General features: G+C 40.8%; 1 non-coding gene across 1 annotated transcript; it reads right to left on the reverse strand.

The window, feature by feature from the left end:
* Positions 1-630: 630 nt before the first annotated feature.
* On the reverse strand, positions 631-737 carry LOC141634639 (small nucleolar RNA R71). The gene has a single exon (XR_012539365.1). It is a non-coding gene; the product is annotated as a small nucleolar RNA R71 (small nucleolar RNA).
* Between the last annotated feature and the right edge of the window lie 7,821 nt (positions 738-8,558).

The following is an 8,558-nucleotide window of genomic DNA, read 5'->3' on the forward strand; positions in this document are numbered from 1 at the left end:
GCCTTGGGGAAGTAAAACTCCTCAAGGTTTGTTCTAATTATTTTCAAGTTGTTTGATATTTTGCATGTCTAGACGATCACAAGGTAACTTGTTACCCTTTGATCATGAAATTGAAAGGACTTTGACAAACAATAGAAGACTTGCTAGAGGTACTTTGAGAGGTATTGGTGAGGTTGTATATATTCAACCAAACACTATTGAGTTCGTCAACCCTTTTGCAAGAGAAGGTGAGGAGAACCCAACACAAAATCCAACACAAAGCCTAAATTTTCATCACATTCCGTACCAACCGAGGATAACCTACCCAATGGTACTCCCACACCACAACACTTAACCGAAAATTTCATTGCCAAATCCGCATTTATCCAATTAGTCGAAAGAAGCCAATTTGTGGGGATGCCTAGTTAAGACCCTCACTCTCACATGGAGACTTTTTGTGACTATTGTGATGCGATTTCTCAAACCGGTGTAACTCAAGACCAAATTCGATGGGTCTTATTTCCTTTTTCTCTAATTGGCACCGCAAAACAATGGTTGAAAGGCCTTGATAAGGCTACTCTCGGAATTGACTCTTGGAAGAAATTGGCTCTAGCTTTCTACAAAAAGTTCTACCCACCGGAAAAGACTAACATGCTAAGAGCTCAAATTATGGGCTTTAAGCAAAGAGATGAAGAATCTTTGTATGAAGCTTGGGAGCGATTCAAGGGAATTTGCCGCTCATGTCCTCATCATGGACTTAGCGAGTGGTTCTTGGTACAAAAATTTTGTAATGATCTTTATGAAGACTCAAGAAACATTCTCAACATGGGATCAAATTGTATGTTCACCGAAGTTGATGATAATCAAACTTGGAACAAGATTGAGGAAATGGCGGTCCGTAATTCACAATATAGTAGACCTCGCAAGGCTACTAGAGGAGGAAAGCATGAAGTGGACTCTATTACTCAATTGGGTGCTCAACTTAGTGCTCACATTGATACCATCAATTTGAAGTTCAAAAAAGCTATGGCTAGACTTGAAGAAACCTCAAAATCACCAAAGCAACATGTTAATGCCATGACGACATCTTCATCAATCCCAAGCGGGATATGTGATAATTGTGGAACTTTGGGACATGACCAAAGTGAATGTAGGGGAACAAATGAACAAGTGAATGCTTTTCAAGCATACAAGAGTGGTACCCCTTATTCAAATTATTACAATGAAAACACCAAATTCCACCCAAATCTCTCATACAAAAGCCAAAATGTTCAAAACCCTCAACCAACATACACCCCACCTCCCATGAGAAACCAAAATCAAAGACCCTTTTACAACCAAAACCAAGGTTACCAAAACCAACTCCATACAATCAACAAAATGACCAAGGTTTTGATGTCCAAAAAGCGGTCCTCCAAATGCAAAAGAATCAACAAGAGTTTTTCACTCAAATGCAAAAGGATAGTCAAGCAAAGGAAATCACCATCAACAACATCCTAGGCCACACCAAAATATTGGAAACCCAATTGACTCAACTAGCATCTTCAAGTTCTCAAAGACAAAAGAGGCAATTACCACCTCAATGTAATCCCCCAAGACATGAAACGGTTAGTGCCATTCACTTGAGGAGTGGTACGAGGTATGAAGCATCAAAGAAGCAAGTTGAGGATGAAGTTGTGGAAGCTAGTGACAAAGAAGAAGTTGTGCAAAACTCCAAGGATGGAGAACCATCAAAAGAAGAACTTTCAAAGAAAAGTGAAGACAAGGCGAAGGAGAAGGAACCCATTGTGATTAGACTTCCTTTTCCAAGTCGTCAAGCTAAGTCCAAATTTGATGACCAACTTGGAAAATTTATGGAAATTGTGAAGAATTTGGAAGTCTCGATTCCTTTTACGGAATTAATCAATCACGTGCCGGCCTATGCAAAGTACATGAAGGACATCCTTAGGAAAAATAAGTCGATCCGGAAGCTTGAGACTATCGCCTTCACTAAGGTTAGTAGTGCAATCCTTCAAGGGAGTTCACCTCCGAAACTTAAAGATCCGGGAAGCTTCTCAATACTGTGTACCATTTGCGACACAACGATCAACAAAGCCCTATGTGATCTAGGGGCTAGCGTGAGTGTTATGCCGTATTCGGTGAGTAAAAGGTTAGGGATGGGAGAACTTAAATGTACCAATATCACACTCCAAATGGCCGATAGATCGACGAAAACACCATTAGGGATATGGGAAGATGTTCCCGTAAGAGTTAGGAAATTTTTCATCCCGGTGGACTTTGTCATTGTTGACATGGAAGAAGACTCCAATATTCCAATCATTCTAGGGAGACCTTTCTTGCACATCGCAGGTGCGGTGATAGATGCGAAGCATGGAGAGCTCACTCTAGAGGTGGGAGATGAGAGCATAACTTTCAATCTTGACAAGACCATGAGAGCTCCCCGTTTGCATGAACCATGTTTTATTGTTGATCATTATAGCCGGAAGGATGATAGAAAGAAGTCGGAATTTCAATGGAAAAAGAAAGTTGATGATGCTCCATCAAAAGAGCAAGTGAATAGCAACAAAGAGAGTTTGAAAAGCTCGCCGATGCCAAGTGAAGAGGATGGCCTCATTGGCCAAATCAAGAAAGGAGGAGAGTTGTCTCTATCAACTCAAGAGATTTTTAATGAGCAAGTAGACGAAGTTTGTGGTCTTTGGGACGATGAGTTTGAAGGGTTTTTAATCCCTACATTGGTAATGCTATCGATCAAGACCAACATGAAGGACAACAAGTGCAAAGATCTATTGAGAATCTTTATCATGATAATGAACAAGCTTTTGACTACTTGTTCAAGGTGTTGAGTAACATCAACAACACCTTGGCCATGCCCCCATGACATCTCACTAAGGATGAGAGTTTGGTAGAGTCCTCTCCAAACCACCATTTGTAAATATTTCTACCTCCCTAACTTGCATTTTAATTCTCACATTGCATTTTTGTCATTTATGGATTTTTGTGCCTTGATCAAGATATTCATTATTTTTGAGAGAAGTGAGGGAGGGACTAATGATTTTATTGATGTGTAGTGCTTTAACTTAGTGTGGGGATAGCAATTGCCTAGGCTATTCATGCCTTTGTAGTGCCCCTACAATGAAGAACACGGGATTTGAAGAATGAAAATGACACGGGATATGCAAGTGCACGGATGGACCTGAATCCGGGTAGACCAGGAGGAATCCGAGCGGCTTAAAGGGTAATCAGCTCGTCTTACAGGAATCCGAGCGTCTGTAAAGGAATCCGTCCGTCTAAATGAGCTGCAAAAATCAAAAATCTGGTCTGTAAGAGAATTCGAGCGTCCCAGCTGAGAAGACGCTCGTCTGAAACTGGCCGCTCGTCTTTGTAGAAAGACGCTCGTCTTCTTGCCAGTGCAGATTAAGAAAAGTTCCTGTAAGAGAATCCGCTCGTCTTTGAGTAAAGCCACTCGTCCCACATTCAGAATCCGCTCGTCTTCTTTGAAAGACGCTCGTCTTTAGGCGAGTTTTCCTGAAGCCAATTTGAGCAGAATCTGAGCGTCCCGACAGGAATCCGCTCGTCTTCCCCTGCTGTTCTGAATTTTTCCGGTGTTTTAATACACCTTTCCACATTCATTTCATTAATTAATTCATTCAAACACTACCTATAAACCCCAAAACCCCAAAACCCTCATCCTCTCCATCACCAAAAACAAGATTTCCTCAACCAAATTCAACAAAATCAAATTCAAACTTCCTCAAAACAACAATTAATCACTCCTTTTGCAATAATAATTGATTCAAGCACCAAAATCTTCAACCTTTGAGTCGATTTTTGAAATACAAAGAAAAATACTTTCATCTTAAATCGATTTGGGTATAATTAGAAATTGAAGATTCTCAATCTTTTCTTGGTGTAATCGACAATGGCAAGAACAAAAGGAGCAACAAAGGGACTCAAAGCAAAGACACTTTCGAAAAGGCAACAAAGCCTTCAAGCAAGGAAAGTTTCAATGGCTATGGTGGTTTCTAATGCAAACTTGGAAGTTCAACAACAACAACAATATCCTCCCTTGGAAGCAACAACAACAACAACAACAACTCCGGAAATCGCTCAATTATCCAACTATCCGGAGGTAATTTTCATTTCCAACTCCCATAGGGATACATTTGCCAAGTATGCTAAGAAAGCCATTTTGCCCACCAAATTCATTTGTGAATATGCCTTGAACAAATTGGGTGTCCTTGAACAAACAAAAGCCTTCTTTGAAGCCATGGGTTTGGGTAAATTGTTCACCACAAGAGAATTGACATACCCCTCCCTTACCTTGGAATTCTTAAGTTCATTGAAAGTGACTAAGGTAGAGACTAGAGAATACATCGAGTTTCGTCTTGCGAATGTGAATAGGCGCATCACCTTTGATGTTTTGGGTAAGATATTAGGCCTTAGTGATACACCATATTATCACAAGATGCCCGAAAAGTATGACCCCGCTCCTCTTTGGGAGGCAATTTCCGGGAAAAAAATTGTGAGCTTTCATGCTTGTCGCGCTCTATTAGTCCACCATCCGGGCATTAGAGTGTGGCACAAGGTCATCGGGAATACTATAATAGCAAGAAAAGGCACTAATCACTTTACCAAGCTCAATTGTGTTCTACTTGAGTCGGCCTTAAATGTAGGAAGGGAATTCACTAAGCCCTACAATGCTCTAAGGCTTTTGATGGAAAGATGGCTTAATGTCGATTGTGGTAAGGAAGGCACCGCTCATATTGTAAATGGAGGTCTAGTTACTCTCTTGGCCAAGCACTTTGATCCAAATTTCAACAAAGATAACACATATGTGGCGATCAAAGGGGGTCATCTCATTGACATAGATGCCATGATTAACAAGTATAAGTGGGTCAAGCATAATTCTCTTGACACCAACTATGGGTGGCTAACCAATGATGCTAGATCCTTCACTTTGCCTTCCAAGATATGCCGATTGAGTGCCCACCGAACAAACTACCTTCTTCCACTCTCCAATGGCGCCGAGTACATCATCCGTCAACAAAGGGGCGAGATTGAAGAGCCCTCCTCATCCATTGTCACACCACCCTACCCATTCAAATATCAAGAGTTCAAACCCAAAGATGTTGAAGTGGGAAATGATTACATCACCCTACTCATGAGAGAAATGCATAAACAAGCTTATAATGATCGAGTAGATGCATACTTGGCCCAATATCCACCCCTCCTTCATTTAGCTAGGCAAGGACTACTTGATCCATCATGTCCTTTGCCTAGTTGGGCGGATAGGGAAGTTTTGTTTCCAAGCACATCTAGGGGTAAAAGACCGGGTGAAGATGAGTGTCGAAGATGAGAATGTTGATGAGGGTGTTGATGAAGAGGTAGATGAAGAAGAAGAGCCTAATGAAGATGATGAGGAAAGTGAGCAAGATCAAGGAAGTGAAGATGGGAGTGGAGATGATTCCACTTCCATGGGGGAAAATGATGACAATGATGATATGATGGAGGATTAGCAAACTTTGGAGGCTCCTACCCTCTTGAGGTTTGTCTACTTCTTTCTTTGTTTTCTTTATTTTATCTTGATCATAGTTTGGAGAGTCCTAGAAACACGAGGACTAACACCTTGGCCCCATTGAGGTGTTCTTTTTATTGTTCCCACATGAAAAATCCAAAATGACAATATATAGTTTCATGCATTGCATTTCGTGTGCATGAACTACCCCAAAATTTAAGACATTAGAAATAATGTCTATCTCGGTTTGGTGAAGAACGTGCATACGCAACGGGAGGTAATCTAAATTACGCTATCCGATATAAACGAAAACTCATGCATCATGGAGTGTAGCTTAGTATAGCTTGTATTTAGTCTAGAAATCATGCATCATACTTGCATAATTTCCTATCTTATTGGCCATTGAGGACAATGCCCATATTAGTGTGGGGATGGGAAATTCTAACTTAACTTTTATTCAAAACTCCAAAAAAATCAAAAATTTCGAAAAAATCAAAAAAATTGAAAAATTGAAAATTCAAAAACAAGTTCATTTCCTTTGTAGTATAGTCTTGTGTATATATTGTTTGTATATATTATGTTTGCCTATCCTTGTTCACATTGATCGACTATGCCACATCCGAGACATGAGGATATTGAAGACCGCATGGTATGATCTTTCCAATCTCCTTTTTCCTCTTTATCACTACAAGAAAAACGCGGGTTAGTGACGGCCCTACCGACGGAAAAAAGAGGCCGTCAGAAAACACGGGTTACTGACGGATTTGTGACGGAATTTTCGTTAGTAACTATTCCTGACGGACATTCCGTCACTAACTATTGGCGCGTTGACAAAGTCAAAGGCGCCAAAAAACCTGTGACGGAATTTCCGTCAGTAATTCCATAAAACTGACGGAATTTCCGTCATTGCTATTCACATGCAAGAATGGAGTACAGCTGGAAATTATTTTAGCCCACTGACGGAATATCCGTCAGTTTTTTCAAAATCCTGACGGAAATTCCGTCAGTGGGCCAAGATATTTGAATTCTGTGTTCATAACAGGCTGTCACAATAATTGGCCCACTAACGGAAATTCCGTCAGGATTTTGAAAAAACTGACGGATATTCCGTCAGTGGGCCAATAATTGTGACGTGTACAGTCACTTAAATTATTGTCTGCTAAAGTGGACATTTGACGGATTTTCCGTCAGTAAAATAGGAATACTGACGGAATTTCCGTCAGGATTTCTATTTTACTGACGGGAAATCCGTCAGATGCCCTTATAAACTAAGACACGGGAAAACTTTCCCCTCACTTTACCAAATTTCCCCCAAATCAATTAAAAATCGTCAACCCTAACCTCCTTAAAACCCGACACCACCACCACCCTCCTCCACTTCCGGTGCCACCACCACCACCACCAACACCACCACGCCGTCGCCATCACTATAAGGTAATTAACTTTATCTTTTTTTCCTCTTTCCTTTATCTTTTTCCTTCTCCTTCATCCTTTTCCTTCTCCTTTTCTTATTTACCTTTTTTTTTTCGACCCCACCACCTTGCCGCCACTCCGCACGCGCCGCCCCGCCCCACGTCCGCCGCCACTGCCCCTTCTTTTTCATTTTTTTTGGTCAAGTTAATTAGGTATTACTCCTTTTAATTTTTTTAATTAGTTTAATTAAGTTATTACTCTTGGTCGGAAGAGTTGCTCCGATGCTTTCAAGGAATTGGTAAGTATTGTTGATATTGCTTTTAAAAAGTGGTTAATATATATGATTGACAAATATATACTTGATTTTACTTGTTTCCTTACTAATTTCAGGGTCAAGAGGCCACCCCCCACAAGATATTCATGAAGACGAAGAAAAATAAGAAGGGCGAGTGGGTTAACCCTCGAGCAGCTGATATTGAGGTAAATTCTTGTATTTAATTTAATATTTATTTTTATTACAAAGAACGATAATCTCTTTCTTATAAAGATAGGTATATATATATCATTTCTGAAGATTTTCTATTTTTTCAAAGCGTGATTTCCAAGCGGAGATGAGTCACCATTGCCACTGGACAGTCTCACCGACGAGATTCAGGCCTACTACAAGGCTGTAGGAGGCTTTGACGAGAAGAACCGGATGTTTGGGACCGGAGATACAGGGGCCCAAATATGGTATGATCTTCCTCTTAACAAAGCTGGCCGACGGTCTTTCTCTTATGCTCCTAGCATGATTTCACAGCTTTCCACCCAAATGAATGATGAGTGAGCCGCTCGAGTTGCTCTTGAAAGACAGGTTCGTGAACAGGCTGAAGAAATGGCGGCAATGAGAAAGGCTTGGGCTGATATGCAAGCATCTCAACCCCCAAACACGTGTTCAGAATTTCCTACTCCACATAGACGGGATGAGTTTGGGGGCGGTGATGATGGGGTTGGAGGTACTGGTAGTTTTATTGAGCCTATAATAACTTAGAGCTTTAAGTTAGAGCCTTTAGGTTAGAGCCTTTAGATTAGAACTTTAGTTTCGTTAGTATTGTCGTCTAGTAGGGAGTATGAAAGACATGGTAAGACAATTCTCTTTCGTGTTTAATTTGTAAGACAATGTACAAATTTGACTATGTTTTTATGTAAAACAATTTGCGTCCCCTTCTCTTTTGTTGTCTATTGATTCCCGCATTAGCGGTCGACGTGAAAATGGACTCCCGCTTAGCGGTCGACGATTGGATGTGTTTTGCAGGTTTTGGTTATATTGGAAACGATGCAAATAGGCATCGTGGCTGTATTTGAAACGATGCAAAAAACGCATCGTGGCTGGGCAGCAAGCTGCTGTTTCCAGGCCTGTTATTTAATATATCTGACGGAAATTCCGTCAGTAATTTTAAAATACCGACGGAATTTCCGTCACTGCTTTCCCTCTCCATTTTTCCAGACTCAAGAGGAAAGTGCCACGTGTCCATGGCACTGACGGAATATCCGTCAGTAAAGTGAGAAAACTGACGGAATATCCGTCAGTAAAGTGAGAAAACTGACGGAATATCCGTCACTCACAATCTTCCCCATTTTCCCTGAAATCACATAAAATTCCATGTGTCAG

This window comes from Silene latifolia, chromosome Y (assembly GCF_048544455.1).
Source record: "Silene latifolia isolate original U9 population chromosome Y, ASM4854445v1, whole genome shotgun sequence".
Lineage (NCBI taxonomy): Eukaryota > Viridiplantae > Streptophyta > Magnoliopsida > Caryophyllales > Caryophyllaceae > Silene > Silene latifolia.